Source organism: Terrapene carolina, unplaced genomic scaffold, assembly GCF_002925995.2.
Source record: "Terrapene carolina triunguis isolate 2854851 unplaced genomic scaffold, T_m_triunguis-2.0 Scaffold211, whole genome shotgun sequence".
NCBI lineage: Eukaryota > Metazoa > Chordata > Testudines > Emydidae > Terrapene > Terrapene triunguis.
In genome coordinates, this window is record NW_020664562.1 from 36,459,028 (window position 1) to 36,484,436 (window position 25,409).

At 44.7% G+C, this 25,409-nt stretch overlaps 1 pseudogene; it reads left to right on the forward strand.

Moving 5' to 3' along the window:
• The first annotated feature begins 7,674 nt into the window (after window positions 1–7,674).
• The window catches only part of LOC113407368, a 40,919-nt pseudogene continuing 23,184 nt past the window's right edge, over window positions 7,675–25,409 (forward strand).

The window sequence follows — 25,409 nt, forward strand, 5'->3', positions numbered from 1 at the left end:
ATATTCTGTATCTAACCATATTGACACCACCTTCAGTGCCCCCCCCCCCCCATGGCAGGGTTCAAACCTTTAGACCTGTAGCACAGACCACTGCCACTTAAGCTAACAGTGACTGGTAGCAGTAGTAGGCTGTTACCTGGTGTGTGGACTAGGCACTAAAGGGGGAAGAGATGCACACTTTACTAGTGGGTTTCACAGCTATTTGCTGATAGAGGAATGTAGGAACTCTGAACTCCTGGATTCTTTTCCAAGTCCTGGAGGGGAATATACTCTAGTGGTTATAACCTTTCTGCCCTTATCCCCCAACTTTCCCGTATCCTCCTATCTGCCCCACTCCCATTGGGCTCCTGAAACCCCTTCCCTCCCCACCCTTCCTCCATTTCTCATTCCTGTGCATTCCAGTGATGGCTCCTTCTCATCCATGATGCCTGGGTGTCAGGAGAGGGAGCATTGAGGACACAGGAGAGAGTGTCTCCCTCTGTTCCTGTGCCCAGTGCCACGGCATCCTGCAGTAGCTGGGAGGAGCAATTGCAGGGCAACTCCTGCTCAAAGACTACAGCACTAACATGGAGCATACTCAGAGATGGAATGTCTGGAGAACTTAGCTGCCAAATCTGCACTGAGCATGTGAGAACCAATATTTTTCAGTGTCTCGTAACTTGGCCAAACTTCCTGACCAGTTCTTAGTCTCTTTGGGGACTCCACAGTTGAGCAGGACTTTCCCTGCAATTGCTGCTTTTGGCTGCTGCGGGATGCTGTAGTGCTGCACATGGTATTAAGTCCTGTGCTCTCCCTGCTAATGCCCAGGCAGTGTGGAGGAGGAAACAGCCTGATTTCAAATGCAGAGAGGATGATCCAGACCTGGAGGAAGAGGGAGTGGACTAGGATACATGTGGATTGGAGGTGTGGGGGAGAGGGACTGACTGGCTGGGCAGGGAGATTAGGAGAAGGCGCTAGAGCTGTGGTGAGGGAGAGAGGAAAACTAAGACAGGCATAGGTTGGAGGGGACTGGGGCGGAAGGGGAGAGGCTGAGAGAGATGGGCAGAAGGGTCTGTGCCCACTAGAGTGCATGGAATGGATTCCTGAGTGTCTCATTCCTGCTGTCAGCAAATATCTTTTGAAACTCCTGGCAAAGTTTGTGTCATCCCCCTCTAGAGCTTGGTCCATGCAGAGGATGAGTCTACTGCTATCGGTTGCTCAAGTAATAGAGGTTTGTGCTACGAATCTAAAGGTTCCAAATCTGCTCATGCATAAGGCTATGTTTTTGTCACTGAGGTCACAAAGTCCTAGAATCCATGACTTTCGGAGACCTCTGTGACATTCTCCGCTTCAGCCCCATGGGCTGCAGGACTCTGGAGCTGACAGCCAGTGGGGCCCTGGCAGGGTTCCAGTGACAGGGGCCCCCTGGATGGTTCCAGCAACAGGTTAATAGACTCCTGAGCGGGCCCTGCTTAGGGTTTCAGCAACAGGTGACCGCCTTGCATGGTGAGAGGGGGACGCCTCAGGCGAGTGGCTGGGGTTTCCCGTTTTCTCTCTGGGAACTATGGTCACCCTGCAGCTCCCAGCTGCCATGGGCAGAGGGGGGGCACAATCATTTTTCAGTTGGCTTTTTTTTTTTTTAAAGCCTGGGAAATCTCACACCATAAACTACAGTAGTGCTAAGGTTGCAAAGTCAAGCACTCAGAAGTTAGGAAATGCCAGTATTAAGCTTGCCTGTGTAACCTTAATATGACCCTCTTCTGCATACACATTATGATGTAGTTTTTAATTAATGATCTCGCACTATTTCCTGCTCCCCATAGGCCCCCTCTGCCTTATCCAGTGCAGAGGATGGACCAGCTGTGGGGATAAATCAGGGATGTGTAGTGAAGGATGCTACTGGCTGTAGCATCCCCATCACTAAATGTGCGTGTTTCATTTTCTGGCTGCTCACCTTGAGGTACCTAGGACCAAATTTGCAGAAGTGCTAAGTGCTCCAACTGAAGTCAAGTGGTGCTACACTTGGAGCATAGATTCTTAAGCGCTGTGAAAATGCTAAACCTCTTAAACAAGGCTCTGGGCTTCTCAAATTTGGTACCAAAAATTAATGGACACTTTTTGACAATTTTGGCCATAATTTCTGTGCCTCAGTTCCCCATCTGTAAATGGGTAAATGCCGTGTGTGTGTGTGAAGATCCATGTATTAGTGTTTGAAGCACTCGGAGAGCACTAGGAGGAAATTGTTAATTTTGTATCCAGTGCAGAGTTTTGATGGGTTTTGTCAAATAAAGCCTGGATCCACATTGAGGAGAATAAAAGAAGATATTGAATAAATATATGCTCACACAATGAGGCCGGGGTCCTCTGGAGAAAAATATAGATAAGCATATAATTAAAGACTGTAACATAAAACATATATTCCCAAGGGGGTAGAGTTGAGTTGCCCTTCCAACCTCAATTCTAGCATTTCACAACTTTTGAGAGCTTAACTCTGCAACCTTAATGTTACTTTAACTTTAGTTTTTATGTAATATCTATATACCTAGAATTAATTCATCCTGATTTCTTTTATAGTGTAGTGTAACGTTGCATGTTGTAAAGATTGATTTACGAAAGAGTCATTGCAGCTTTAAAACCAAATCTTGTGTGTCCAACACTAACAAATCTGTTATGGTGTAGATATCTTTTTTTTATATTTGCTAAACTAAGTGCCACTTGCGTACCAGAAACAGCCCCTGGGTCTTATTAAATTGTTTGTTGTATGTTCACTTTTTACAAAATGCTTTAAGCAACCTGGAAAAAATGTAGTTTTGTTAATTTAAATAAAATATACAATATTGTGGTTTTGTTGCTGGTTCATTGAGTGAGAAGAAATTGTAGCGTTTTTTTGGGTGTCTTTTTATGGTTTGTCTGCTGAACTACAGTGGATAGACCAGTGGGGCGGAACTGCGCTTTACTGGAGACCTGAATTTCCCACCAAGCCACTGATCTAGTTCTTGGTGATCTTTTTCACCTTAAATTCTAATCATTGCATTTGTTATGAAAATGCAAAACTGATTTTTTGGAAGCTGGAATTCTTTTGCATAACTCGTTATGAGGCAAGATGCCTAACGTAAGCAACTTGTCACTTCAAATGTTAGTCTTAAAGGTGCCACAGGACCCTCTGTTGCTTTTTACAGATTCAGACTAACAGGGCTACCCCTCTGATACTTCAAATGTGATGAGATGCTGAAGAGCAGTACTTCAGTGGCTGAACTCATTCTCTCTTTAATCCCTCACATTAGAAGCCGTTATGTTATCAAAGTAACTTGGGTCTTGCTTATACCGGGCCAGATCCAATGCTTTTTGAAGTCCATGGGAACTGAAGAGGGGCTGGTCTCAATATCACAGGTATTTGGCGTTGGACCCTACAGCTAACTGGAATCCCCCTTCTGTTTTCTTGTACTTCAAACTGACTTTCCTAACTAGTTTGGCATGTACATCTGCCCAGGGGTATTCTGTGAAGGGAAAGCTAATGTATTAAGTGAAATAATTTGAACTGACAGTTAAACTTATGGGAGACCATTACCCACTGCTTGAGCTACAAGGTGAGATGAGATTGATTGATTTATTGGCATGCTATGACATTGTTTTTTGAGAACTAGGAAACTGTCAGGAAGAGTGAGTTCCCTTGGTCAGAAAGTGTTCAGAGCTAAAACCAAAACCCCCTTCTCTGATTAGGCTTTCTTGCAATAGTACCCTCCCTTTCATACTAATGTCCCCAAACACTCCCAAGCCTGCTCCTTGCTAGCAGAAAATGAAGCCTGAGGTGCCGTTGGCAGTTGCCCTTGTAGGAGGCACTTGGCTGTTACAGTGATTGTGCTGCGGGGGAGCATTTCCAAACAGAGGCACCATGCTCATATTATATGATTTCAGTCTCGCATACACTGTTCTGAACCCTTCCTATGCCATCAAACAGCACGGAGCATGAACAAGCGTGCTGCTCTATGACCACTTTAAAAAAGCTAGCAAACCTGCAGAGCTTTCCTAAGTACATGCTGCCAGCTCTATTCAACAGAACAAGGTAAAGTACTTTTAACACCATCCTAATTAACAGACTATATAGGAATGACTAGCACCAGGGTACAAACTGCTGTGCCTTCTTAGGGTACTTCAGGGCATGGTGTCAGTTAGGACTGGTTTATGCAGGAAACTTTCATCGGCATAGCTACATCTCTCAAGGGTGCAAAAAAATTCACACCCCTGAGATGTAGTTAAGCCAACCTAACCCCCGGTGTAGCTGGGTCACTGGAAGATTTCTTCTGTCAGTCTCGCTACTACCTCTCGGGGAGGTGGATTAACTACAGCAACTGGAGAACCCAGTCCCGTCGCTGTAGTGAGGGTCTACCCTGTAGCGCTAGAGCAGTGGTGGCACTGGAGTTGTGCTACTGTAGCATTTTAAAAGTTAACATAGCTTCAGACATAAGACCATAGTTTGTTCAATGCTGGCAAGATAGCAGAAGGCATGAACTGTGCTGCGAGACTTGTGCTTCTGGAAGCACCTGGAAAGGAGCTGGAGTCTTGTGTACACTTAGGCCTTGAGCAGTAGCCATTATGCTTCCAAGCAGGCTTTGTACATTTTACTTGTCTGTCTCGATCCCATAGACCTTGAGTTTTGTCACAATTCTAGGTGCAGTTCACCACATTCGTAGTGTGACTTAGTTTACAAAACCAGCTGTACACTAATGCACCACTACAATGAGTTGAAGGCATCTGGAGTACCCTACGTCTGGCCCACATTAAATATAGGAACCCAACCCTGCATTTCTTATGCACCCAGACTTCCCTTGTCTTCAGTGGGAATCCTGGGTGCTCAAAGGCAGGGCGAGGCCCAGCTCCCCCTCTGCACCTCTGCCTGTGATGGAATGTGAAATTAGAGGTTGCCAAAAAGCATCACTGTAATCAAACCTCCTTTGTAACTTCTGTACTTAGTTGATGAAACAGTATTAAGCTGGTGCCCATAACACTCCTAACAATCACTCTTCACTCCATACGCTGCCAACAATGGGGAAAGCTTTCTAGACGAGAAAACGTTACTGTTGTATTTATAGTGCAATAAAAGGGGCCCCATGACTGACTTTATGCATGAGGATTAAATGGAAAACCAGGATAATGGATTAAGTAGAATACCTAAATGAGGCATCAAACCATTAAAAATAAAGACATATTTGTATATGGAAAAATAAACTGGGAGCATATATTTAACAAGAGTGACAGATGCGAAAGGAGCTGAGAATATCCATTTATCCAGCTAAAAAGACTAAGAGCATGTTGCATGACAATGAGTGGCTTAATGGGAGATGGTGCTAACTGGGGAACAAAGTTTTTACACTTGGTTTATCACAGGCCATGTCATTTATCTAACAGATGTCTGCAATTAACATTTAAAAACAAAGACCAATTAAAATGCCTCTTATGGCTTCAGAGTAGCAGCCATGTTAGTCTGTATCCACAAAAAGAACAGGAGTACTTGTGGCACCTTAGACTAACAAATTTATTAGAGCATAAGCTTTCGTGGGCTATAGCCCACTTCTTCGGATGCATATAGAATGGAACTTATATTGAGGAGATCTATATATCTATATCTATTTAGATATATAGATCTCCTCAATATAAGTTCCATTCTATATGCATCCGAAGAAGTGGGCTATAGCCCACGAAAGCTTATGCTCTAATAAATTTGTTAGTCTAAGGTGCCACAAGTACTCCTGTTCCTCTTAGGGCTGTTTGTGAAGCTGTTGTAAACTGCTGGCTAGGTTGCATTAGAAACTGATGCAGTTTGCATTCGCTTCTATTCTCTGAAGATTAGGGCACAAACATTCAGACATTTTATTGACGCTGCAGAGGTGAAGTAGTCCAGAAAAGCCAGGATGGTTAAAGAGTATCAATTTAATTAGTCATGTTTGGACAATTGTTTTACTTAGTCTGATATGGAACATCTAAGAATACTGTTTGATGTGGTTTGGTTTGTTTGTTTGCTGACTTCCTCCCTCTCCTCTCCTCTCTCTCTCTCCCTTCCCCTCCCCCCCCCCCCCCCCCACTATAGTCTATTTCTCCTGCTTGTGTGGTTCTTACACACAGCAGCAGGACAGAGAAACCCTTTTTTGAATAGGAAAAGGTGACTGTAAAACCACAAAAATTGGCAGAGGATAGGTATGGGGCGTGAAACTGATTGCATTTTACATCACTTTAAAATCTAGAGGAAACCATTTGCAGTGCACAAGAAGTTCTATTTGGCCTACAAAACCCAGAAATTATTCAGCATATTCTTGAGTGCATCTACTGGTACCATATGTATTCAGGAACTTTTCAATAAAAGGGTTCTTCGTTGGAAATGTTTTGTCGAAACGGACACTTTTGGCGGGAACGTATCCATTTGGATTAAACTGTCATCAGGAAGGTTTCTCAGGCCCAGGAATTTCTGATCAAATCCAGAGAGTGAGACCCCAGAATAGCCAGTAAGCTGGGGGTGAGAGAACTCGCCTCTGATGTGGGCGAGCCAAGTGTGTGTCCCTACTCTGCCATTCTCCCACAGTGAAGGTGAATGTCCTGCCCTCCAGGCTACTGGCTGTTCTGGGTTGGGTCTCTCTGCTTCTCCTGCTGGAGCTGTTCCACTTGGTATAAATAATTAAGCATTCAGAGAGAGAGAGAGAGAGACTGACTCTGTACCCCACTTGGGATATGGGAGAACCAAGTTCAAGTCTCTGCTCTAAATTAGGAAGAGCAGGGATCTGAGCCTGGATTTCCACCACCCCAGGAGCGTGCCCTGACCACCAGGCTACTGGCTAGGCTGGGTCCTGGCTCGTGCTCTCAAACTTTTCACAAAACCTTTGGAAAGCTCATGGATTCTTCTGGTATGCAACTGGACCAGTTTCTGAAATCCCACAGCTCTAATATGCATACAGAGTACTCCTATAACAGATGTGAGCCTTGATAGGCTAAATACAGCACAGAAATCTAAATGCCCCCTCTGGGTCCCCTGGCCTGGTGTTCTTACTGTTGCCTGTAGGTTTGCTTGCATGTTCTTCCAGATCCAATTTCACTTTCAAATTGCCTGAAGCATATATTGTAGGGGACAATCCTACACTAACCCCAGCCTGTGAATCTGACTAGCCCTTCCATCTCCAACTTCTATCCCCAGATGTGCACTAAGAGCACATTGCCTGTACAGCTATCCTAATATACTGAGCTTGCAAAGCACTCCTAGTGTGGCTATAGTGTTTACCAGCCCAACTGCATCTATACTGGGGCTTTTGCCCGCACAACTATGTTGGCCAGGGATCCCACCCCTGACCAACCTCTCTATGCCAGCAAGAGTTTGTAGTGTAGAGCTAGCCTATGGTTCTGTGACTGAAGAACTAAAAAGCATCTGCTGAATGGGCAGTTCTGGCTCTCCCCACAGCTGAAGAGGCTCTATGAGACTGCCATAAATAGCTGCTGCATGAATTGGAAGGGGAGGAGGGGCAAGATAGTGTCATGTGATTCACTTTTGTGTTCCTGCACCTTTTAAAGCTGCCAAGCACCGATCTAAATCACAGCTCTCAGAAGAGGGGAGACAGATCCAGTCTTGTCTCAGCAGCCAGTGTTGAGCCGATCTCCTTCCCATCCCCACAGCACTTTTCAAGCCCTCAGTTTTGCTGGTGAAGGAGGCCAAGTATGGCTGGGGCAGTTATAGAAAACATGAGCACTAAAAAGCTGTGCATTATTGGAGGGATCTTGCTGATTTTCCAAGTCATTGCTTTTCTAGTGGGAGGTCTGATGGGTAAGCAGGACCGGCTCCAGGGTTTTTGCCGCCCCAAGCGGTGGGGGGGGGGGGGAGCCACGATCGCAATTGCGATCGGTGGCAGGTGCTTCCCTCCAAGAGGGACCCGCCTCCGAATTGCTGCCGAACAGCCCGACGTGCCGCCCCTTCCCCTTGGCCGCCCCAAGCACCTGCTTGCTGGGCTGGTGCCTGGAGCCGGCCCTGTGGGTAAGTGTTAAAGGTGCAAACTTTCTCCTTCCCTCTGTCCTGTTTAGTTGTGTTGCTGAATTGCTTCTATGAACATGCATCTTCCCCAGACCTCTTTGTGGACTCCAGTGGCTACCAGGAAAGAAAGGGCAGAGAGGAAAAAGATGGTACTGCCTAGTTTCAGTATCTGCTTGGAGAGGAAGGGAAAATTGAATAAGAACTTTGAAACTAAAAATGTTTAACTTCTCTCAGAGCAGTTACAGGAAGTAACTTAATCTTCAGTTGAACAAATAATAACACAAACAACTGCTGGGAACTGCTCCAGCAGAAGAATCTTGTTTATCTGTAATTGTGCTGTGATGGTGGGGTTTTTTCCCTCTTTAAAGTCTCTCGCAGATTTCATTTCAGGAACTCTGCCAAGAGAGAGCTCAGTACAAGTTACGGGAGGGGGGGGGGTGTCTGCTTCCTGAGGTGGGCTCTTGGCAGAGTGAGAGGAGAACGGAAGAGATTGAGGAGGCATTTTGGTAGAGTGACACTCGGGGTTCTCTGTGTTTTGTGATGTTTTTTCCCTCAGGGCTTTTTGAAGAGCTCCTTTCTCACGTCAGGGAAGCTGCTAAGCAGGGAAATAGCAGTGTGATGTTTGGTTTCCACAGATGGTGGATTTCAGGTGAAATCTTTTTACTCATGCCAGGTTTGCAACAGTGACTGGAAACTTTTGCAGCTAGGATGTTGCTCAACAGGATTTCAGAGCTTCCTTAGTTTCATGTCTGTTATGTGCAGCTTGTGCAACCTCCTTTATTGGGAACAATATGGTGCTAGGAATGCAGTAGTCCCTTTTTAGCTCTAAGAAAGGAGAGGTAATGGTATAAAAGGAGAGGATCTAGCCGAAGTGACATAGACATTATACATTCAGCCCTCACTCCTATCTACCCTGCCAATTGCAGGTTGCTGATGCCCTTATATATAGTATTTTTTTTGCGGGGTGGGGGGGAATCGCTGCGTGGGTAGATGCTTAGAGGACAAAAGCAACAACAAATGCATGATCTCCACTTGTAACTGGAGGACTAAGTTGTTCAATGGCAGGCTCTGCTGATGAGGAACGCCACTTCTAATCCTCTGACAAAGTTTGAAAACAGCTCATGCTTCGCTGATTTTACAAGGCAGGATTTAAAGTTTTATCATTTATTCTGGCCAGTATTTCTACTCTGGCTTTAATCTGTTAGTAGCTCATAGCTGTCACAAAGGGTGACCGCACTTCCCCCTCCTATTTGTACAGAGTCCTGGTGATGGCCTTCCAGCTAGTAAAACCATATTGCCTGAAGCAGTTAAACCCTGTTTTCATCCTGGTTTAATTACTAGTCGGGGTGGACTCAGTGTTAAATGTATTTATTGAAGCCGAAATCTGAACTAGACCGGTGGTTTTAGCACAGCTTGGCCGGGAGCTACCAGCCAGCTAAACCCGATCAAAACAGCTTGTGGTAAGTGTAAAACCAAGAAGTGTAAAATCATTTCTACTTTGGCTTCATTACTGCTGCATTATCCTTAATAAAAAGGAGCGGTTGGGCCCTGATACCACAATGTCCATTGAATTACCCATGTGCCTAACTACCTTGCTGAATGGGGACCCTGTAATCTGAGCTGGCGCTAGGCATAAGCAGACTAAGCAATTGCTTAGGGCCCTGGGCAGCTCCAAAGTGGGGCCCCTATTTGCTTTATTTTTGTTTGTTTGTTTATTATGGGGGGGTGCTCCTGTGAGAGGCCCCCAAAGGGGTAGCGCCGCTTCTGTTGTGTTTTCTAAAGTGAGCCTTGTCTATTGCTCTAGGTGTCTGGAAGCCACAAAGAATGCATATTCTAGATGTCTCATCACAAATGTACCTGGACCGGATTCTGATCTAGTTTACCTGTTTTAATTTCCTTGACTTCATGGGAATGGCTCCTGATCTACACCGATGTGAAGTCAAAATCAGGCCCAATAAGGCCTTTTTCATCTTAGAATTTTTGCCAAGAATTTCCACTCTTGTGAACATGAATGGTAGATAGGATGGGAGTGGTCATGCAGACAGGGCTCTCCCAAGCTGTCTAGAGCTGCTTGGCGCAGGGCTAGACAGAAGGAAGATGTAACCTACACTTGTGCTCCCATAGTTGCTATCTTCCATTGCTAAAGCTGAACCACTGGTAGCAATGGTGGGAAACTTTTGGCAAAGAACCCTAGTGTAGACCAGGCCTCTCTTTACCAGAGCAAGAAACAGAAGGATGTAGAATTGGGTGCCACTGGTACTACCAGTATGTGTAATTATATGATAACTGGAACGTACCTGTTCAGTTATCAGTGTCTCCATCCAGAGGCTGAACAGGCTTGTTCTGCAGGTTACTACAGCCAGGATCCCAGCTGAGGACCTCATGCTTTGGAGCAATATCTTCAGAGGGGAGCTTAGAGAATGTCCCTCTGGCACAAGTAGATGTTGCTTTTCACTTATACTTGCTCCTGCATAAGCAGAAGGGTTTCTAGGGAACATCCTCTTTTTAAGACCTGCTGGAAGGGATTCACTGGCATAGAGCTGGTCCTATGTGCATACCTGAGAAAGGGTCGGTGGTGAATACCTGCACAAAAAGCAGTTAGTCATTGTGCCATGGAGTTGCAGATTTTATGAATGTGATTTGTGTTTCATTTTCAGCTCCGAGTGCCACTACAGCTGTGCTTTATAGGTCAATAAAATGCATAGATGTACAAAAACCCCACCACCAAACCAAATGCTAATGCCCTGGGGACCCAGCCAGTGTGAGAAGATCCGAGATCTTGACGAGGAAATGAGCAGACCAATAGACATTGATAATATTGTGTTTGCTGTTCACTTCCCCCTCCCCAACAGGGAGATGAACCCCTGGCTCCAGTTCATGATTGTCACCATGGTGCCGGACATCGTGTTCAAGAGGGATAATGCCATCAGTAAGTCACTTACTAATTGCCCCCATGCTGCTTGATCCAAATATCTCCCTGTGGCATTTTTAAATGGATTTTTAAAAAAAAATTAAGCAATTTTTTTTTCCTGCTTCAAGTGACAATAAAGCTTGAACACTCCTGAACAGAAGCGCTCCTAGCACAGTTCAGAATTTCGGAATGATTGTAGAGGAGAAAAGTAGACAGCCTGGGGGAGCTATTACTGCTTGATGTGCTTGGTTAGTATTAATTGTATTACAGGAGCACCTAGAAGTCTCATTTTGCTAGTCCCTATACAAACATATGGCATGAAATGGACTCTGCCCTGAGGAGTTTACAGTCTAAACTCCTCTGTGTTCTGTAGTGTTGTGTGTGTCAGCTCAGCTGTCTCATGCTCTCCCCTCAATCAGTAGCATTGGTTCAGGGGTGCTCTGTGTAGTGTTTTGGGTTCCTTCAGGCTGATGGTGCTCTATGAATGTAAAATGTTACAATGGGCATCTTAGCCTCCAGTGCAAGTATATCAGAAAGTGTGAGTGTTCAAAGCTGGGCGATCAGGGTAACACTGACATGCCCTCTTCTCTCGATTGTGCCATGCTAGCAAGGGGCAACTCCAGACAATTCGCCTCAAAATTGCACAGTCAGTGTGGCAGCAACTGCTCTTCCATTTTACATGTCAGGGACCAAAAAGGGATGATCTTGTCTAGCGATTTATTCCAATCTGTAAAAATGGGTACAAATGGATACGTTGGTAAAATGAATGTACTATCCAGCTCACCAGGAGACTGAGACCACATGAATCTGTGCCAGTAGGTGAACACTTCAATCTCCCAGGACATTCTATAACAGATTTAAAAGTAACTATTCTTGAACAAAAAAACTTCAGAAACAGACTTCAAAAAGAAACAGCAGAACTAAAATTCATTTGCAAATTTAACACCATTAATTTGGGCTTGAATAGGGACTGGGAGTGGCTGGCTCATTACAAAAACAGCTTTGCCTCTCCTGGAATTGACACCTCCTCATCTGTTATTGGGAGTGGACTATATCTACCCTGACCGAATTGGCCCTGTCAACACTGGTTCTCTACTTGTGAGGTAACTCCCTTCTCTTCATGTCTCAGTATATAATGCCTGCATCTGTAATTTTCACTCCATGCATCTGAAGAAGTGAGGTTTTTTTACCCACGAAAGCTTATGCCCAAATAAATCTGTTAGTCTTTAAGGTGCCACCGGACTCCTTGTTGTCTTTGTGCTTCTAATATGACTTGCACTCTTCATTTGAAGAGCTCTCTGAGTGTGAAGTGCTGTTGTTCAGAGGCAAGTAGCATGTAGTGTGCAGTTTGGTTCTGCAGGAATGGAAATAATGATTCTAATTCCAGTGTGAACTGACTTTTTATTAAAAGAAGAAGGTTAGGCTTGTGATTTAGGCCCTGCACTAGGATTTAGGATGAGTGAGTTCAATTCCTGGCTTTGCTACAGACCTCCTGTTTGACTACGGGTAACTCACCTCACTTCTCTGACCAACTTCAAGCTGCCACTGCAGCTCTTCTGTGTAATTTTGGAGCTGGTTAGCAGATTTCCCACAGGACTTGCTTTGCGTAGATTTTCAGGCCAGAAGGGACAATGATCATCTGGTCTGACCTCCTTGGGTGAGACACACAACCTCACCCACTGAGGAGAAGTCATGAACCAATGCACATGCTCTTAGAAAGCCAACAAGCTCCGGAGACACAGCCTGGTCCCGTTCTGTCCGAGTCTCTCTCACTAGTCCCAGGGAAAACTGGGTTTTCTGAAAGCCCCCACCATCCCTGTGTGTATCTTGGCCCAATTACCATATTGCTCAGTGGTGTCTTTGGACTTGCGTAAGTGGGGAAATTACACTGGAATAAAGTTACTTTCATTCTAGAATAGTGTCCGTATGGGGAGCTATACTGGCACAGCTATAGCGCTATAATTATACTACTATGTCTGCCAGTCAGTTCCCCCATGAAGACCAGGCCTTCGTTATAGGGTGAAAATAATTAAGTCTTCCTTCTTCCCAGTTGTCCAGCCTGTCCATCTAGGGTCCAGCCACAGTGGCCCCATGATGGCTGCTCTATTGTTTGGGTAGTTAAATTCATTCAGTCCCAGAGGCTTGCAATCGCTGGTCTTGTGACCGTATCTATCTGTGGGTGAGGGTGCAGAAACTGTCTGCTTCCTTCTCTTCAACTCACACAGCACATAAATCACATTTTGGAAACCGATCAATAATTGTTACAGAGCACCCCTCCTTTCATTATAGGGGCATAAACCAACTCCAAGTGGATAGCACATGGGGCCCTTTGAAAATCCCAGTTTTGGAGAATTGAATTAGATGGTAATGCTACAAGTGAGTGAGCTCTATTATGCCTAGAGAAGGGTACCATAATGATTGAGCAGCTGGCTCTTTGACCTGTTCTCAAGTAAGGCCGTAAACATCTAACCCTCCAGGATGGGCTAAGGGTAGATTTTCCAGAGCAATCCGTGTTGGCCAATCTTTATTCCCATTGATTTCAGTGGGGCAGAGTTAGGCCACTGCTGAGTGCCTTTTGAAAATCCCTCCCTAAATCACCACCCGAGAGAGACATCCTTGAATTTTATCACAATATTTCTCCTCCTTCCCTGAGCCGACATTGCCTACAGTTTGCGTTGTAATGACTTTGGTTGGTTGTTACCCTTGCAGAAGACAACGCAGAGATTATATTTGACGTGTTATTGGCTTATCGTGATGACATGGTTGCTGAATGGACAGAAATGGTACATGCAGTACAGACCTGAAAGCTAAAATGCTCCTTTGCCTCTTCAAAAGTAAGTTATGGGACAAAATTTAGTCAGGGGTCCACTACTTCTTCAGTATTCTCATGCTTCACAGGATTTAGCTGCTGCATCCATGTGTCCTGAATGAGTGTTTGATTGCCCTATCTGGACATTGCCCTGTGATCAAAGCCTTAACTAGAGGAAAGCAGACTAGACATAGGAGTGAGTACAACTTTGGAGTAGAAAGATTGTCTTGTGGGTAAGACAGTGAGACAGAGTAGGGTCCGGAGATCTAGGTTCTAACAGTCTTCTGGCATGACCTTGGGGAAACCACTTGTTGCTCAGTTTCTCCTGTTGTTGTTAAAAGGAGCAGGGAGGGAAAAGGAAATAATGCCTGTCATCACTGTGGAGTTGGGAGAGTTAATCCACTAATGTTTGTAATATGCTTGGAGATCCTTAGGAGATGATATAGCTGTGCAAGGTCTATGCATTATGCAGAATATTCCGATGTGATTGGAGCACAAACCAGGTGAGACGAGACAAAAAAGTTCATTTGCCTTAGTTATCCCTGTTTTGTTTTTTTGCAACAGTGCTATTTACTGTAACTACTATAGTCCTTTTTTTAAAAATAAATGACAACTCAGTAACATGTTTCAGCTCCAGGTATCTGCTTAACCAACTGTCCCACCTCACAAGTGAAAGGCAATATGGTAATATAATTGCCTGTCTTATTCCACAGTCCTGCTTTCCCTGAAAAGGGAATACTCAGGATATGATAAGGACTTTGTACTGTGCATCTCCACATTTTAAAGCAGTAACTGACTGTTTTGGACCATGGTAAGGTCCAATTAAGTGTGAACAATGCTGACTCTTGTATTTTTCCTCTCTATGCCATTCCACCAGACTAGAGCACATGAAGGCCAATTCTATTACTGTGATATGCTGCCTTTCATGGAAATTGGAACTGTGGCTCACTACTTCTACCTCATCAACATTCGACTCCCTGTGAACGAAAGTCAGGCAGTTAATGTGGGCATTGGAGAAATAAAGGATGTTTGCCTGATAGTAAGTGTGTGTGTCATTTTTATCACTTGCCTTCAGTAAATGATATCAAATATCTTAACCACTACTACAAGTGGACTGGGACAACCAATTTTATTTCATCTGTGCCTCATAGGGCACCTTCTAGTCATCACCAATCTGCACAAAATTGAATTGATTTATCAGTAAAATACCCTAGTTCCTATTCCTAATCTATTGAGCTATCTAGCCACCACCTTTTGTGGCACACAGAACCAGAAGAGTTTTTTTGTTTAAAACACATTAGTTCTCACTCTAAGTTTTTACAAAGGAAAACTCAGATAGACCCCATAACGCCACACCACAGTTACCTCCTAAGACTTTGTTGGATTGGGAAACTGAATGGGGGCTCTTAACTTCTGTCACCATTGGAACCCAGTTCACAGCTGTAATATTCATTGCATTATATGAAATGCGTTAGTTTCCAGCCAGCTCTTAAGGTTCACATCACAAAAACACCACTATCACTGGCACTAATTGGCATCCTTGTTGTCAGTCTTCACCGAGAGAGGAGGAGCAAGATGACAGCCTTCACGTGGTGCTTCTGTTAAGTGTTGGTGGAGTTTCTTTTTTTTTCTGTGTTGTGAAAATTAACCAACTGCCAATGTCATCAATTGGCCACCAGATGTTGTATTACCGACCTCCCAGTGAACATAGCAATGATTATGCTATCTCAAACCGCCCTTTTCAGGACCAAAAAAGAACAGTTGGGCCAGTCCTCTGAATATACCAACTTAATGTAGAAGGGATGTCCAGGGAAAAAGCCGATTACCTCTCGAGGACCCTCAAAGACCATCACATTGACCTTGTGGCCCTCCAAGAAACACATGTGAAAGAAGATAAAGGTGCCAGACATAAAACCTATGGCTATACCAAAATCACTGCTGTCAACCATCCAATACATGGGATAGCAGTGTACATGCAAAATGGATTAGAGGATATGGAAGTTTTGGAAGAATCATCAACCAGTGGAAGAGAGATCAGCATGGTTAGAATCAGGGACATCATTATAGTAAACATATACAAGCCACCTAACATCATGTGGCTTGATCCCATCTCGCCTTCCCTTCCTCATCCGGCCATCTACATGGACAACTTTAACAGCCATCATGAAGACTGGGGATACTACTCAAATGACACAGCTGGGGAACAGATCACAGAATGGGGAACAGATCACAGACTGGGTCCCCCTCGAAGACCTCCACCTGCTCTATGATCCGAAGCAATCCGGATCATTTTGGTCTGTGAGGTGGACAATGGATCACAACCCTGACCTGTGTTTTGTGACCCGTAATAGTGCAGGTGTCCCATTGGCCACAACAACAATCATCCTGAGTTACTTCCCGCATAGCCAACATCGCCCAATCCTCCTCCAGATTAGCCTGGAAGTGCCTCTTCTGCAGTCTGTGCCAAAGCTGCATGGGAATTTCCGCAAGGTTGATTGACCTACCTACACTTCAGAAAAAGAACATCAAATCCCACAGCGCGAACCAATACCTAGAAACTTCGTCCATTTTTCAAACATCCTAAAACTGACCGCTAAGTAGTACATCCCGCACAGTAACTGCAAGGCTTTCACCCCCTGCTGGACAAAAGAATCTGAGTCCCTCCTGAGGGAATAGGAAAGGAGCAGCAACCCAGATAAGCAGCGCAGTGGCTTTGAGTCCTTGAATTCGGTGTGCCTGGAAAGGTGGAAAGAGACTGTTGAAAGCCTTGATTTCACCCATTGGAGTCATAAGGCATGGGCTCTTTTGCGGCAACTTGGAGGATCCCAGCCAGTAACACGATGCCCGGCAAAGGTGACCGCAAATGCTGTCGCCTCTTATCTTCTTTCTTTCTAACAGCTAGACGCTGACAGACAAGGTTACATGCCAGGAGGTCCAGTGGGAATTCCTCAGAAACCTTCAACAATGCTCAGAGGAATCCCCATTCTCCTCCCCATATTTTGTTGAGATCGATGTTGCACAGTTGGAAACCAAAAGCCGGAAAGCTGCAGGGGTTGATGGCATTCCTCCAGAGTTTCTCAAGAACCTGGGGAGATGGGGACGGGAATGGCTGGCGGTGCTTTTTACTGCTGTACATAGAACTGGAGAAGTGCCAACAAGCTGGCAACGGGCCACAGTGGTTGCCCTATTGAAGCCTGGGAAACCCCAGAGGATGCAGCCAGCTACCGCCCCATCTCTCTTCTCTCAACCATCAGCAAGCTCATGGAACGGGTGCTGCTCCACCATCTGTCTGCCATTATCGAAGACATACTCCCAGCGGAGCAGGCAGGATTTTGCCTGAAGAGGAATTGCTGTGACCAAGCAAAAAAACAAGGAGTCCTTGTGGCACCTTAGAGATTAACAAATTTATTTGGGCATAAGCTTTCGTGGGCTAGAACCCACTTCATCAGATGCGTGAAGTGAAAAATACAGGAGCAACTATAAATACATAAAAGGATGGGGATTGCTTTACCAAGTGTGAGGTCAGTCTAAAGATAAATCAATTAACAGCAGGATACCAAGGGAGGAAAAATAACTTTTTTGAAGTGGTAAGAGAGTAGCCCATTACAGACAGTTGACAAGAAGGTGTGAGTAACAGTAGGGAGAGATTAGTATTCGGGAAATTTTAAGTTTTAGGTTTTGTAAACACCCAACCACTCCCAGTCTTTATTCAGGCCTAATCTGATGGTATCCAGTTGGCAAATTAATTCCAGTTCTGCAGCTTCAAATTGGAGTCTGTTTTTGTTTTTGAAGTTTTTTTTAATTGAAGAATTGCCACTTTTAGGTCTGTTATTGAGTGACCAGAGAGATTGAAGTGTTCTCCTACTGGTTTTTGAATGTTATGATTCGTGATGTCAGATTTGTGTCCATTTATTCTTTTGTGTAGAGACTGTCCAGTTTGGTCATTGTACATGGCAGAGGGGCATTGCTGGCACATGATGGCATATATCACATTGGTAGATGTGCAGGTGGGAATGAGCCCTGGATGGCGTGGCTGATATGGTTAGGTCCTATGATGGTGTCCCTTGAATAGATATGTGGACAGAGTTGGCACCGGGGTGTGTAGCAAGGTTTGGTTCCTGGGTTGGTGGTTGTGTGTTTTTTATTTGTTTGTTTGTGTGGTGTGTAGTTGCTGGTGAGTATTTGCTTGAGGTTGGGGGGCTGTCTGTAGGTGAGGACTGGCCTGTCTCCCAAGGTCAGTGAGAGTGAGGGATCATCCTTCAGGATAGGTTGTAGATCCTTGATGATGCGCTGGAGAGGTTTTAGTTGGGGGCTGTAGGTGACGGCTAGTGGCGTTCTGTTACTTTCTTTGTTGGTCCGGTCTTGTAATAGGTGACTTCTCGGTACCCTTCTGGCTCTGTCAATCTGTTTCTTCACTTCACCAAGTGGGTAATGCAGTTTTAAGAATGCTTGATAGAGATCTTGTAGGTGTTTTGTCTCTGTCTGAGGGATCGGAGCAAATGCGGTTGTATCTTAGAGCTTGGCTGTAGACAATGGATCGTGTGATATGGTCTGGATGAAAACTGGAGGCATGTATGCAAGTATAGTGGTCAGTAGGTTTCCGGTATAGGGTGGTGGTTGTGACCATCACTTATTAGCACTGTAGTGTCTAGGAAGTGGACCTCTTGTGTGGACTGGTCCAAGCTGAGGTTGATGGTAGGGTGGAAATTGTTGAAATCTTGGTGGAATTCCTCAAGGGCCTCCTTCCCATGGGTCCAGATGATGTCATCAATGTAGCGTAAGTAAAGTAGGGGCATAAGGGAACGAGAGCTGAGGCAGCATTGTTCTAAGTCCGCCATAAAAATGTTGGCATACCGAGGGGCCATGCGGGTACCCAAAACAGTCCTGCTGACTTGAATGTATAAAATTGTCCCCAAATCTGAAATAGTTGTGGGTGAGGACAAAGTCATGCCACCAGGTTTGCCGTGATGGTATCAGGGATGCTATTCCATCTTTGTGTGGAATGTTAGTGTAGAGGGCTTCTACATCCATAGTGGCTAGGATAGTGTTTTCTGGAAGATCACCAAAGGATTGTAGTTTACTGAGGAAGTCAGTGGTGTCTCGAAGATAGCTGGGAGTGCTGGTAGCATAGGGCCTGAGGGGAGAGTCTACATAGCCAGATAATCCTGCTGTCAGGGTGCCAATGCCTGAGATGATGGGGCATCCAGGTTCATGGATTTTTGGGGTAGCAGGTAGAATACCCTGGTCGGGGCTCTAGGGGTGTGTCAGTGTAGATTTGTTCCTGTGCTCCTTTAGGGAGTTTCTTGAGCAGATGATGTAGTTTCTTTTGGCAATCCTCAGTGGGGTCAGAGGGTAATGGCCTGTAGAATGTGGTGTCAGGGAGTTGTCTAGCAGCATTGAGGAAGGATTCCAACGTAAGTTGAAGACTGGGATCGTCCTTGTTGATCTGTCCTCGGCATACAACACTGTCTGGAGAAGGGGCCTCCTCCTCAAGATCTCTCACGTCATTCACTGCCGGCAAATGATCTGCTACCTTAATGGCTAGATCAGTAGACCAAGAACTCTTAACTCGGGCTCTGTTCTGGCCTGGATACTTTTTAATCTATACACCGCAGCTATACCAGCGACGGAGTCAAGGAAATTCATGTATGCGGATGATATTGCCCTAGCTGTTCAGCATACAAGCCTCCATACCCTCAGTTGCATCCTAACCTGAGATTTTAGCACGATGGCTGATTATTTCCAATGCTGGAAACTTAGGCCTAACGCACCTCCCTCTCCCCCCCCCCCCCCGGGGGGGGTGACTGCTTTCCATCTGAACAATAAAATGGCTAATACCAACTTAATGTGCCATTCTGTGGTGAGAGCATCAGCCATGAGGCTAATCCAAAGTGTGTTGGCATTACACTGGACTGGAGTTTGACCTTTCAACAGCACCTCGAACACCCACGATAAGGTCAAGTCTCATGTCGCGCTTATCAGAAAATTGGCTGGAACATCACGGGGCTCCAGTCGACGGACCTTACAAACCACAACAATTGCTTTGGTATATTCTGCAGCTGAATATTTTGTGCCAGTGTGATCTCCTAGCAGTCACACTAACCTTGCTAATGCAATGCGCATAGTGTTAGGGATGCTCAGATCGTCTCCAGTTGACTGGCTCCCAGTCCTATCGCACATCCAGCCTCCGCCGATTAGAAGAGCTGCTCAGACATCTCGCTTTCTTAACCACGTCGATGCAAATGCGAGGATCCTGCTGCACGATGACCTGCAGAAATCCCCAAAATGAGCTTAAAATCCCACTACCCTCTATGGAACAGTAGCAAGACCCTTACACCCAACTTCGATGCTGAGCCTCAATGGAGAATCCTATGGAGCATTTCAACCGCTCAAAACAAACCGCTCATCACTGACCCTGCTGAGAAACCACCGGGTTTTGATTTATGTCGGAAAGACTGGTGCAGATTGAATCGCATCAGGCCCAGTCCTGGGAGATGTGGCCAAACCCTCTTTAAATGGAAAATGAGGCAAACCCCTGTATGCGACACTGGTCACCAGGCACAAACGATGGAGCACATCATATGGGAGTGTCCCCTTCGTTCTTTTGCCAGGGGCCTAACGGACATTCACCAGCTCACTGCTGTGGCACTGTGTTGGCTATCCAACTTGGATCTAAATTTGTAGTTGATGCTACCTAGCTAAGCCATACGAAAGAGAGAGACCAAGAAGGCAGGAATTAAAACCTTTCCTGAAGATGAGGGCTGAGGCTCGCTGCCAGGGCTGCGTGGTGAAGTTTGCTTTGCTACTCCCTGGCTTGTAGCTGTCCTTCTATTAAATAGCGTATTTTACAAGCACTGTTTGCTTTAAAACATAGACCTATAAATCGCGCTTTCCCAGGGCCTGCAAAGGAAACTGCACAGAGACCGTCTGCTATATTGACTGCAGGTAGGGAAAAGAGAGAAATATTGTACAGCTTCCACACTTAAACTTGTCTTCCCTCAGGGTATCCATCAGAATAAATATTTTACAAAGGCGTGGTTTGCAATGAAAACCTTCTTCACGCCCATCATTTTCATCATCATGGTTTGGTATTGGAGATGGATCACAGTGCTGACGCGTGCTCCTGTTCTGCTGGAAAAGTGTGTAGCAAAGTAATTCTCTCTGATGAGCCAGTGAACACAATGGAGTTCAGTTTAAACGCTGCTCCCCAGTCAAAGCCTGTATAACTAGAGGGGAAGCGACAGAGTCCTGTGGCACCTTACAGACTAACAGACGTATTGGAGCATAAGCTTTCATGGGTGAATACCCACTTCGTCAGACACACGTAGTGGAAATTTCCAGAGGCAGGTATAAATATGCAGGCAAGAATCAGTCTAGAGATAACGAGGTTAGTTCAATCAGGGAGGATGAGGCCCTCTTCTAGCAGTTGAGGTGTGAACACCAAGGGAGGAGAAACTGCTTTTGTAGTTGGCTAGCCATTCACAGTTTTTTGTTTAATCCTGAGCTGATGGTGTCAGGGGAAGCAAGATTTACCCCATAGGGATTTGACTACCTCTCAATCCTCTGCATAAAGTAGCATTGTATTTTCATTTAGACTCCTACGCCTAGGTGCAGATTTTTTTTTATTATTATTTTTAATAGTGATGCCTTACTTGCCAGTCACCACATGAGCCTTTAGTCATGGTATTTGTGGGAAGATACACATACCTTCAGAAAGGTATCAGAAAAGCGATACCAGTGCCACCATGAAGGCGGGGGGAAGTGTTAACAAGGATCTGCTTTAGCAGCTAAGTGCAAATAACTTCCCTTCTCCCAAAATTCCAAACTCTACCTCTTCATGACTCTTCCGAATCCCATTGGCCTACAGACCTAACTCACTCCTAGCCCTATTTCATAGTCACTAAACTAATTGGCCTTGTTGACAAGCCTCTTGGTAACCAGTTGATTCATCTCCCTTGATATAGATAGGGCGGTGTGCTTTAGTAAAAGGATCTATACATCTACAGGGTTATATTAAAAATAGCTTAAGACTTGATTTGGAAAGACTGGTTTATGATAGACAAAACTATGGAGACAAGTGACTTCTTAACAACAACAAAATCTAAGAACTGGGTGACAATGGAGTTTGTGACTGGCACAGAAATGTGAAGATGCTGCGCAAACATGCTACTGTATGTCCACACCAGCCTCCTCAAGTGTAGCTGGGATTTTTTTTCTTTGAAATCCAAAAGGGTTCTGTTAACTCTGTTCCTGCTTCTCCAGAGTCATCTTTGCTCTTGGGATCTCCACGACGTTCCTAAACATCCCGGTAGAGTGGTTTTCCATTGGATTTGACTGGACTTGGATGTTGCTCTTTGAAGATATTTGACAAGGAATCTTCTATGCCATGCTTCTGTCATTTTGGATAATCTTTTGTGGAGAGCATGTGAAGGTAGGTGTGACTATATAGAGTAATGAGTCTTTTATATAGATAAAATGTGAAGACTTGCACTAAAACCAGCTTTGCTGTCAGTCAAATTCATGCACATGTGCTTCTTGCAACATCCAGGGTGAAATTGCCTTCCATTTGGGCAGGATTTGAAGCTGATACCTATAGAAGTACATGAAGGTGATTCCAGCACAATCTGGTAACTAGCCAAACTTGGACAGGACTTAATAAAGCAAGAGAGGGAGATGCCAATATGTACAATAGATCTGAAATCTCAAGAGTTACTTTTTATTTTATTATTTTGTAAAAAAGCATCTTTAAATATAGTGGTGCTGGGTTTTTTCCCCAGCCATTTGGATTAAGTAGCAATTTGGTGCCTGGTAAAGGCTCACTTTTTGGCAATATAAAGGACCACCTGGATGTTGACTGATGATTGTTTATTTGTATTACACTGGTGTTCAGGAGCCCCAGTTGGGATTGTGGCTCCATGGTGCTAGGCACTGTATAAATACATGGTAAGAGACTATCTTACAAGGGGACAACAAATAAATGGAAGGAAAAGGCAACAGAAGAGCCCTATGTGACAACTCGGTTTATGCCTGTATGTATCTATATCAAACTACAAACTCCATTTTGTTTAGGAGCCCCGTTTTGGTTGTACTGTGCCTTCCCTGTGGTCTTTTTGCCTCCATTTTGGACTGACATTCCAAGAGGTGTTGACGGAGGGCAAACAATACAAAGTGTCCAAGGGTCATTAACCTGGAGGGTCTCCTACTTGAACACAAGCACCCTTGGATGATGACTTGGGTACTGCCTGGACAAACCCAACCTTCCATGTGACCTAGGAGCCAAGAAAAGCATCACCAAACAAAGGACTTGAAGTGAAAGATGGTGGTCACCTGACAAAGGGGGCTACAATTTATATAAAAGTGTGCCTCTTGGACTGGCCATTGCAATGGAGGGGAGAGACCAGAACCTGAAGGCTAAGAAGCAAGAGGGATCCCTAGAAAGGACTGGCCAAAACCAAAGGCCTCTCTGTGGTGAGGCACTGGAGAGAGGGATTTTTGCAAAGGCTTGTTGTTTTTTCATGGATCTGTAAGTCTCTTATGCTTTCTCTGTGAGTGTGTATTAAGGAGTTACTGTGTGTGTTACTGTGCAAACCCTCTGTTCCTTGCTGTAACTCACATGTTCCTGAAGGGTTAAACTAAATCAGAGTACCCATCAGGGTGGACCTCTGGGGCCTAGGACAGCTGGCCTGCAGGGTCCCGCTTCCAAGAAGGGGCACCTGTCAGGGAATCTGAATCTTCTGATTTATTGACCTGAGAAGTTAGAGACCGTGTCTGGACACTGCTCAGTCTCAATGGGCTTAGAAGCATGTGGGATCGGATCCAGCACTTGGATCCAAACACAGCAACCTGGTGAGTGCACAGCAAGGTGAGTTTAACCAGGCCTGTGTCATCCTGCATGTTGTACAGTATCTTAGAACCTGCCATTGTGCTACATGTGATTTCAGTGTAATTATTCTGTTTGTTTCAAACAATAATAATAAAAAAACCCCAGAGTCCTCTGCTCGGTGCAATTTCTCCATGTTGTTGTAATGAATCTTATGCCTCTAACTTAGCTTCTTGGCTCTACCTGGCATGGAAAGAATACCTTTGATTATTTTTTCCCATCCTTGTTTGGTTAGGATCAAAATGACCAAATGTGGGTCTCTGGGTACTGGAAGTGGGTTGGGCCAATAGCTGTTGGCCCCTTCTGCCTCTTCATCTTAGCATCTCATTTACCTCTCATAAATGTCAATCTTCCAACTGGCCTCTGTAGTGTTAATGTGATTATGCTCAGATTTAAAATATTCTGCTCTTCCGAAAATGGATATTTGGAAACATGGACAAGTATGTCTCTCCTTCCCACTTCCTATCCCTCTCCCCAACCAGTTGAAAATAACATTTCTCAGGTTTTTCCAAGTTGCAAAGAATAATGCTTAAGAACTTGCATCTTGCTCTATTTTTCAACTTTATACTCATGTGATCTGTGACTATTGTGGATTCTCTCCTGTTTTCAGGGGGGTACAACTGAAAAATCCATTCTACGGTTTCTGGACCACAGACGTTGACATGGAGCTGGCTGTATCCTTCCATCTATTAGTACCATGTGTTTCTTGTGGTAGAAACTAGAAATATTTAAGTAACAATTTATTTTTCTCCAAGTTCTTATTTAACTGGTGAAAAGCATCTTATCATAAAATAAAATGGGACCAATAGTTGGTTTCTAATGATTTTAATATTGTGGATGATCCAGAGTGTCCTTTTGAGTGAACAGTGTTATGGTTCTGTAGGGTGACACTCTGTCAAACATTAGTGCAGCATGTAGATTTTGCTGCAAGGATGAATTCTGAGACTGATGTTAATATAAGGGAAGTAACTAGAAAAATTAGCATCTGCCTCAAGCTGTAGGAAGTCTGGAAAAGGGCGCATCTGGAATTAGGGTTTGGGTATTAGTGATTCTAGAGCAAATCCTGTCCTCACTGAACCCTGTCTAAATTGCACAGGTTATGCTTCAGAGTGGTAGCCATGTTAGTCTGTATCAGCAAAAAGAACGAGGAGTCCTTGTGGCACCTTAGAGACTTTCGTGGGCTAAAACCCACTTCATCGGATGTATACAGCGGAAAATACAGTAGTAAGAGATAAATCTAGATAGATAGATATACACATACATAAATATATATACACACACCGAGAACATGAAAAAATGGGTGTTGCCATACCAACTATAATGAGAGTAATCAATTAAGGTGGGCTGTTAGCAGCAGGAGGAAAAAAAAAAAAACTTTTGTAGTGATAATCAGGATTGCCCACACTATCAGAGGCTCGTTCACCTGCACATCTACCAATGTGAGAGATGCCATCATGTGCCAGCAGTGCCCCTCTGCCATGTACATTGGCCAAACCGGACAGTCTCTAGGCAAAAGAATAAATGGACACAAATCAGACGTCAAGAATTCTAACGTTCAAAAGCCAGTCGGAGAACACTTCAACCACACTGGTCACTCAGTTACAGACCTCAAAGTGGCAATACTCCAACAAAAAAACTTCAAAAACCAGACTCCAACGAGAAACTGCAGAATTGGAATTAATTTGCAAACTGGACACCATTAAATTAGGCTTGAATAAAGACTGGGAGTGGATGGGTCATTATACAAAGTAAAAACTATCTCTCGGCCCCCCCCTCCCCCCCCCCGTTACTCACACCTTCTTGTCAACTGTTGGAAACTGATTAT